Genomic DNA, 10015 nt, shown 5'->3' on the forward strand with positions numbered 1-10015 from the left:
TACTCCGAGAGAAACACTTGGCAACTCTCCTCCCCGCTGCACCCTGCTGGCGCGAGCACAGAAACAATTCCGGTTTCCCCGGCAGTGGGCCTGGTCCTCAGCAAGCAGCTGAAGTCAGATTGATGAGTGTTTCGTGAGGGAATTCCATGTCACGAGCATCCCATCATTTGTCTGAGAAACTCGGGTGGCGTGTGAAGGTCAGGGACGGGCGGGTGAGCGGGGCGCCGGGCGGAGGCGGGTGAGCTGGCAGAAGCCCCCGCCTTGCCCGCTTCCGCCCCGTCTGCCTGTGGGTGGTCCTGGCCTGGAGGCGGGGGTGGGGGCGGGGAAGGTGGGCCTGGGCCAGGGAGGTGGCCGGAGGTCCGCGGCCCCCAGCTGAGGACGCAGGAGCCCCAGGCGAGTGTTCCCGCAGCTGGAGTGGCTCCAGGTCACACTGTGTGAGGTGGGCCTGGCTGGTGGCGTATTTCCAGAACTACGTAAAATACTCATTTTCTAAAAACTGGAGTAAATCTGAACTTTATCCAGTACGTTGCTGGGTTCAGAAAGACAGTAAGCACATGTTGTTGTTGTTCAATCGCTCAGTCGTGTCCGACTCTCTGCAACCCCATGGACTGCAGCACGCCAGGCCTCCCTGTCTATCACCAACTCCAGAGTTTACCCAAATGCCCATTGAGTCAGTGATGCCATCCAACCATCTGATCCTCTGTCATCCCCTTCTCCTCCCGCCTTCAGTCTTTCCCAGTATCAGGGTCCTTTCCAATGAGTAACTGTATACTTATTTTAAATTATGCTTTTAATATTATAAATAAATATAAATGGGTGACAAGAAGGGAATAATTGAACTACCTGTAGACATAAGAGATGCAGGTTTGCACTACACCAGCATTTGCTATGATAATGGATATCCCTGGTTTGCTATTCATATAAGGGAGATTAATTATAAAAATAATACAAAGGATCTTACTAGAAAACTATATGTATGGTGGTCTTGTGGCCTGTACCTAGGAAACTATCAGAAGATGTCTTTGTATGGTCACTATGCAGAGGTGTATAGAATGCATGTGTATGTTTTAAAAATACTGTCTTCCTCTTGACAAGAAAGACTCTTTATCTGACTTCCTGCGTTTTGAATAACAATGGAGTATCACACTCTCAAACCATATTTCTGGTCCTCACTCTATGGAGTGAGGCATACCTTGACTTTTCTATCTCCGTTTGTTCTTGCCTGGAGAACCCCATGAACAGAGATCCTGGTGGGCTATACAGTCCATCAGGTCTCAAAGAGTCAGAAATGACTGAAGCAGCTTAGCACACAAACATGCACTCAGGCTAAGAGTGTGGCTAACGTACTGTTGGAAAACTTTCAAAAATCACTTATCAGGCAGATCTTTTGAACACGATTCCTCCCATTACACATGACTTTGTGGTGTGTCGTACAAAAGGACCATTTACAATCTCGACGATGCCTTGCTTTGAATCTGTAGTGTCCCCACACTGGCTACAGCGGTACATGATTCCAATGGAATGAATCTGCAATTTTAAACTGACTGGTAGGGGGTTTTAAAACTATGTAAAGACCAGTCCTTTATTTCGGTTGTCCCACCACCATTTCTAGTGCTCATGTGTATTTTTAATTCAAGCTTTAAAGCTTAGTGAAGAAAAGATGTATTCACTCTCAGGAACAGGTCTGTACCAACCAAGGAAGTTCCGACGGTTGGATTATCTGGGTTATCCCGGACATGAATCTGTTGGCCCTCACTTTTTGGGTAGACTGATGTAATGGTAATGACCTTCCACCTCCATGTGCTCATTTATCAGCTGAGGAGAATTGAACAAATAAATGAGGAAGATAAGCTTAGTCACTCATTTTTCATAAGAGTTGCAAATATCACAGGTCAGATTACTCTATAATGAATGCTACGAGTCTCCAAACATCTTTTTCCAGAAATTTATTAGAAATCACATGAAATTAATGGACCGTTGAATGAGAAATATTTATTGAAACGGGATTTAATCTTAGAGTTAAGTCTCCTGAAGGGATCTAATGGTTTTGTACTTTTCCTGGAATAATTACCATGCTGGTTCAGTCTTCCTAATCTAGGAATTCTTGGTAGCGCAGTTGGTAAGGAATCCACCTGTCAATGCAGGAGATAAAAAAAACAAGTGGGTTCCATCTCTGGGTCGGAAAGATCCCCTGGAGAAGGAAATGACAACCCACTCCAGGATTCTTGCCTGGGAAATCCCACGGACAGAGGAGGCTGGTGGGCTACAGTCTGTGGGGTTTCGAGGAGTCAGACACGACTTGACACGCATGCACTGTGCTGTCAAACAAATAGCCTGAAAAAAAGGAAGTACTCTCTAGAGGTGACAAACATTCCCAGAACAGGTTTAATAAAAACGAGATTAAAAGTAAAAAAAATCTTAAGCCCACAAAACACAAAGATGAAAGAAAAAAAAGGAAAAAAATGCTCTAACTTGTGACAACTTTTAGATTAGTAGCGCTCTGGTGGGTTTTATTTGCATAGTTTGGGTTCATGGCTCAATAGAGAAGTTGAAGTAGTTATTGTGCAGGAATGATTCTTAACCTTTTTGAGGATTTTTCTGTTAGTGTCAGTTTAGACTCTCCATATTAGATTTTTTTCAATTCTATATTAAAAGTAAGCAGCCTAATTTCTTATTGTAGAATTGAGCTATTACACAGTTATCAGAGTATTCAATCTCTAAGCAACACATTGAAAATGAGGGGAGAAAATAAAAATATTTTAAAAAGTATTAAGCCTTAAAAAACTTGGATGAACTGTTAAACCTTACTCCGAAGGTTGGCATTGGGCCATTAGAATATATTTTTTGCTTTTTACTGTATTCTCAAGTAATTTTTTACATTAAAATATAAAACACTTAGTTTTTATCATGCAAACGTTAAATATTTTCCTATGAAAACACCTCAGCGTTTCACTCTCTTGTGCTTAAAAGAGGGAGATATTCCGAATTTTAAAAATGCTATTTAGTCCAGATGAAGATTGCATTGCAACAATACAGAAGTTTGTTGTATATTTCTTTGTTAAAAACTGAAGCAGTCCAAACCCCACCCATAGCAAATTAAGCAAAGCATAGTTTAAAAATGAATATCTAGATAATAATTATTTAAAAATTCCAACTGTTGTTGATATGACTCAAATGTCCTCAGAAACGTAAATATTTAGAGACAATTTTTATGAAGTACATTTCCTCAGAAAGTTCCCTATAATTCAAGCAATGCATTGGGAATTCTACCTTTTCAAAATCACGTTGTATACGTAGTTGTCTAGTATTTTCTAGTTTAAAAAGCAATTTTATGTGCTACTGTCTGATGATCAAAAATGTAAAATCGTATAACCAAAAGAGCTTAAATCTTCTAAACTGTCATTGGTTTGTAAAAGTGTGTACATTTAATGGGCAAAAAAGTTTGAATGAATGTCATATATGTGAAGTGAATATATTATAGTCTATTTTTGCCATAAAATAAATATTGATGCAAGATATTATTTGTGCGTAAATAGTACAATTACAGCTGTTTTGTCTATTTTTTTTTCATTTTAGTTCTTATTACAGAGGTATATAATTAACCCCATTTCCTCAATGGGTTATTTTAAATTATGTTCCAGACAATAGATGTTTCTTTTAGTCGTTTACAGTCATCACACATCTCCACCATCATCAATCACTTACGAGTTAGAATGCATCTTGTCAAAATAGCTTTGTTAATCAGGACATTTGTGGAACAATTAATATATTTGAAGAATAAATATTGATGTACTTCCCTGCAGGTTGGCAGAGCTTCTCCTCACACAATCATCCCTGTAGTGCATCTTATTAGTTGAGTGTCCACTTCACTTATTTTGTTGTTCAGTCACTCAGTTGTGTCCAATTCTCTGTGACCCCATGGACTGCAGCACGCCAAGCTTCCCTGTCCATCACCAGCTCCCGGAGTTTACTCAAACTCATGTCCATCGAGTCGGTGATGCCATCCAACCATCTCATCGTCTGTTGTCCCCTTCTCCTCCTGCCTTCAGTCTTTTGCAGCATCAGGGTCTTTTCAAATGAGTCAATTTTTCGCATCAGGTGGCCAAAGCATTGGAGTTTCAGCTTCCGCATCGGTCCTTCCAGTGAACATTCAGGGTTGATTTCCGTTAGGACTGACATGGTGGTGCAACGTGTCATTAGTTGAGTGTCCATTTATTAATGGGCTTGTTTTTGGATCAGCAACAGCAACACTGGAAATGTATTGAAATCCAGATTCTTGAAGCATATCCCATGTCTAAAAATTCTGAATCAGAAGCTGAGTATGAAAAAGTCATAAATGTTCAGTAGAGACTGCAACCTGGGATTCATGACATAGCCAAGCTACAATCAATAGGCATTAAGGTTTATTTAGACCATTTCTATTAGGTTAATGATATTTACAATCGTGGTCAACAGATGGGCCCCCAAAGATGTCCATGATCTAGTCCCCTGAAGCTATGAATGTTACATGGCAAAAGGGACTCTACAAATGTGATTAAATCAAGGTTTTTGAGATGAGACTGTCCGGGATTATCCAGGTGGGCCCAGAGGAACCACAGGGTCTTTCTAAGAGGGAGGCGGGAAGGTCACAGTGAGCAGAGACGTGACGAGAGAAGCAGAGGGGGGAGATTTGAAGATGCCACACAGCTGGCCTTGATGATGGAGGCACGGGCCACAGTGAAGGGATGCAGGCAGCCACTGGAAACTGGAAAAGGTGAAAAACACATTCTCCCCAGAGCCTCCTGGAAGAATGCAGCCCTGGCAACATCTTGATTTTATGACTTCTGGCTTCCAGAACTGTAAGTTGGTAGATTTTATTTTAAGCCATTGCGTTTTTGGTATTTGTTACAGCAGCAGCAGAAAACTTAAAAAAGAATATTCTTCTTCACAGGAAAAACAATGGTCAACTTATCTTTTAAAAAATTGTTTTCATTTTTTTTGAAACTGAGGTGTGCTTGATTTACAATATATATGTTTCTGGTGTATAACACAGTGATTCACGATTTTTAAAGGTTACACTCCATTTATGGTTATTAGGAAACACTGGGTATATTCCCCGTGCTGTAAAATATATCCTTGCTCTCATCTATTTTATACCTAGTCGTTTGTATCTCTTAATCCCCTGTACCTGTGTAACCCTCCCCCGTCCCTCTCCTGGCTGGTAAGCACTAGTTTTTTATATATGTTTCTTTTTTGTTATAGTCACTAGTTTGTTGTATTTTTTAGATTCCAAATGTAAGTGATATACAGTATGGGCTTTCTCTGATTTATTTCACTAAGCATAAAACCCTCCAAGTCCATCTATGTTGATGGAGATGGAAAAATTTCATTCTTTTTTATGACAGAGTAGTATTCCATCACATACATATATATATATATATATATACACACACATGCATATTACATATATATACACACAACACATCTTTATCCACGCATCTGTTGACAGACACGCACGTTGCTTCCATCTCAGCTGTTGTAAATAACTCTGTGAACGCTGGCCTACGTGTATCTCTCAGACGCGTGTTTCTTTCTCTTCGGGTGGCCGTCCGCGTTGGAGTCGCTGTGCCTCGTGGTTCTGCTTTTGGTTCCTGAGAACCTCCGCACTGTCCCCGGTCGCCGGGCCCATTTCCGTTCCTGCCGGCAGTGCCCGAGGATTCCCTTTTCTCCACATTCTTGCCAGCGTGTGTCGCTTCTGGTCTTTTCGAAGACGGCCATTTCCACAGACGCGAGATGCTGGTCTGTTCCGGGGGCTGGGTCCGGAGGCTGGTGTCGGCCGTCTGTCTGTCTGTCCGTGGGGCTGAAAGAGCTGCCACAGTGGCTGTCCCTTGCTGAGCCCTCTGACGGGCGAGGCCGGCCCTGAGGCCAGAGCAGCTGCCCGGGGGCGCACGCGGGGCCTGGGGCTGGTGGAGGGGGCGCAGTCCTGGGGCGCCAGGTCCCGTGCCGTGCGCTGTGTGCTGGTGTGGGGGGCAGGACTGGGCCCCGGGGCAGCTGTGGGCTCGGGGGTCTTTAGGCAGCCAGTCTAAGGTCCCCTGGAGAAGGACATGGCTACCCACTCCAGTACTCTCGCCGGAGAGTCCCATGGACAGAGGAGCCTGGTGGTCGCAAAGAGTCGGACAGGACTCAGCGACCAAACAACAGTCTGCAGGTCAGCGGGGCTGCGGCCCTGCCCAGCTGGCCGTTTGGTGCCTACAGGCTTGTGGGCAGGGGCCGAGCCGGGTCTTGAGGCTAGTAAGCTAGAGGCAGACAGATAAAGTCGCTCAGTCATTTCCGACTCTTTGCGACTGTGTGGACTGTAGCCCGCCAGGCTCCTCGGTCCATGGGATTCCCCAGGCATGAACACTGGAGCGGATTGCCATGCCCGCCTCCAAATAAGCTTGAGGCTGGATTCCAAAAGGGTGCCGACCAGCAGCAGCGCCCACGTGGTAGAACAAGCTCCCCACGTGCTGCGGCCGATGCCTGAGTCCCCAGGGCAGGCTCCAGCCGCCCCCTGCCTCTCCAGGAGTCTCTCCAGACTGGCAGGAATATCTGACCTAGACTTCATTCAGATTACTGCTTCCACCCTAGGTTCTGGAACATGAGATTTTGTGTGAGCCCTTTAAGAATGGGGTTCTATTTAGGACTGAATTTGAGACTCCTGAGAGCCAGCTATGCTGGCCTTCAAAGCGCAGACATTCTGAGACGTGGAAGGTCTCACCCAGAGCAGGGGGACATCTGTCGGAGCAGCCGCTCAAGGTTCCTGTGTCACATTCCCTCTGGGCGGTTGGCGCAGGCCCCAGGGGGCCCCAGAGGGGAGATGGTGGCAAGTGCAGGGGGCGGAGAGAGGAGGGACCTATTTGGGAAGAAGCAGTGAAGACGCTGAGGATGCTTGGGTGAGCCTGGTGAGAGATGAATTGGGAGGAAAGACGCAAAGGGGCCTGTACCTTTTCTGGTTGGCAAGCGGAAACTCGGTTTGGCTTGTTTTTTAAAGACGGGAGTGACATGGTCTGCTGATCTGTTTTACAGTAACAGTGGCGGCCTGTGCGTCTTTCTCCAACAACCTGTGTAACTTCTTACAGCCCTGCGATGAAGGCTCTGTAACTACTCGATTCAGCACATGAAAAGCAGGAGCAAGGTTAAAGCAACCAGCTTAAAGTCACAGCTCGTAAGGATCAAGCCTGAGCAACTGGGCTCAAAACACTCATCAGTGACTCTGCAAATCAGAGAAGGAGCTGTGGGCGAAGCGGAGGGAAAGAGAAATTAACATCCTGATCTGGGACTAAGCCAGCATTTCCCAGACTTACCATCCACTTCACCTTTACAGAACCTTGGCCATCTGAGAACCACTATCACTGCTTCTTTAAACCAGCTCATCTCTTTAAATCTTACAGGGAATCCTGAGGATAACAACAACAACAGAGTATCCTAAAACGGATACAGTCAGGATGGGCCATGGCCTCAGGGACAAGAGGCTGTACCGAGTTGGAAGGTAGAGAAGAGAGACGGGTCAGAGCAGGGCCGGGAGTCTGGGGCGGGGCCCCAAGTGTGGAGACGCAGCAGGAAGGCAGCAGGCAAGCTCCAGCCGAGGAGGGAAATGGGAGCAGACATGGGCAAGGGCGCTCGGGCTTCGTGGTGGTGAGGCTGGGGCTAGGGGGAGGAGCCCCAGACGGGACGGAGGGGGCATGTGTGAGTGACGGGAAACGGGAGATGCGGGTGGGCGCCAAGAAAGAGGGGACAGAGGGTGAAAGAGGGCTGCAGGATGCGGGGCGGGGGGTGTTGAAAGTGAAGTGAAAGGGGCTCAGTCGTGTCTCTTTGTGACCCCATGGACTGCAGAGTCCATGGGATTCTCCAGGCCAGAATCCTGGAGTGGGTTGCCATGCCCTCCTCCAGGGGATCTTCCCAACTCAAGGATCGAACCCAGCTCTCCATTGCAGGAGGATTCTTTACCAGCTGAGCCACCAGGGAAGCCCATATACATATTTTGCGTAAGATATATTTATGCTCTAAGTATTTCAAAGAATGGCTTTTACATAATTCTTTATTTCAATATATATCTTTTTAATAGTAAGTTATGCAAATGCAGTCTTTTAGACTTACAATATTGAAATTTATTCTCTACACGATTTAGAAAATGGTTAATTTCTTGGATAAGACATAGCATGTTTAGAAGTCCGAAAGCCAAGTAAATCCCTTATTTCAGAAGTTTGGCAGATCTCGGCGCAGTTTAGATTTTCCAGTTGCCGGATCTGTACTTGCGTCTTTTGCTGTCGGGGGTGAGATAAGCACCCCGCAGGTGAGAGCGGAGGGTCGGTAGGGCCGAGGGAAGATGGCGGCAGGGTGGTCTGGGGCCTAGGACGCTGGGAAGATGGCGGCAGGGTGGTCTGGGGCCTAGGACGCTGGGAAGATGGCGGCAGGGTGGTCTGGGGCCTAGGACGCTGGGAAGATGGCGGCAGGGTGGTCTGGGGCCTAGGACGCTGGGAAGATGGCGGCAGGGTGGTCTGGGGCCTAGGACGCTGGGAAGATGGCGGCAGGGTGGTCTGGGGCCTAGGACGCTGGGAAGATGGCGGCAGGGTGGTCTGGGGCCTAGGACGCTGGGAAGATGGCGGCAGGGTGGTCTGGGGCCTAGGACGCTGGGTACCCAGCCCGACTGCACTGCAGGCCGTCCCTGAGCCTGGGCTCTCAACAGGTTCCCACACTGGAGACTGCCATCCACCCACCGCCAGAAACCAGGTCTAATACCTCCAGTGACACGCACCACCTTTGGGAAACACTCGTGTGGGCAACAAAATGCTAAAAGCCTACATTAAAGAATGAGATACTTGGAGGAAATTGCTAAATTTCTAGAACATTTGGGTTATCACCCATATTCTCATTCATCTTTTTATCCTCCATGGTGCCCAGGCATGAAACCGTTCTATAACAGTTACTCAAATATCTCCATGGCTGTGAGTGGTTGAAAAGACCTAAGTAGAGATGAGTCTTCTGAGACGTATCTGAATTCAGTTAAGGATCCCGTTCATGAAGTGTACAGGCAAGAGGAGGGTATCAGACTGGGCCTGGTAGAACGTTCATCTGCACAAGAAGGGTTGGCGTTTCAGTCAATAGGCCATCCATGCTCACTGATAACCAGAAAGGCCTTGAGGCTTTAGAAACTCTAGGAGAGTGGGAGGAAAGAAATTAAAGATACTGTTGCTCAGTCGCTAAGTTGTGTCTGACTCTCTTGTGACCCCGTGGACTGTAGCCCGCCAGGCTCCTCTGTCCACAGGATTCTCCAGGCACGAATACTGGAGTGGGCTGCCATTTCCTCCTCCAGGGGAGGGACCTTCCCGACCCAGTGATGGAACCCAGGTCTCCTGCATCACAGGCGGATTCACCACCTGAGTCACCAGGGAAGGCCCAAGATGACAGCAGACAACGCTTCATGTTTTAGGAGCTACTCCAGATTTTCGACCCTTCCCCCAGTGCCTGCAGTCACATGTCTAGGTAAAATCTGTTCCGGACTTCAGAAACTGTGGTCCACAGACCCTAAGGGGAGCTGGGTGATTCTCACTTTCTCGCATTCACACCCTTGTATCCTGCCTCTTAATATAGGCAGGACCTGTGACTTGTTTTTAACCAAAAGAATATGGCAAAGGTGATGGAAGTCACTCCTGTGACGCACCGCGTCATGACCGTTTTCTGAGACTCCGTCATTCTCCCATTAGCCTCAGAGAAGCAGGCGGCCACGCTGTGAGCGGTCTGCGGAGAGGGCCACGCAGCAGGGAGCGGTGGACAGCCTCCACTGGGCACGGTCAGCAGGAAACGGAAGCCTTCAAACCGAAAGCTACAAGGAAAGACATCCTGCCAACCACCTGACAAAGTCTGGAGGCAGAAGTTACCCCCACGGCCCCGCCGAGCCCCGGCTCGTAGAGGTGTGAGGCCAAAAGCAGAGAGGACCCGCCTAAGCTGTGCCTTGACTCTGGATCCACAGAAACTGCGATAAATAATACATGTGTTG

This window comes from Cervus elaphus, chromosome 12, assembly GCF_910594005.1.
Source record: "Cervus elaphus chromosome 12, mCerEla1.1, whole genome shotgun sequence".
Lineage (NCBI taxonomy): Eukaryota > Metazoa > Chordata > Mammalia > Artiodactyla > Cervidae > Cervus > Cervus elaphus.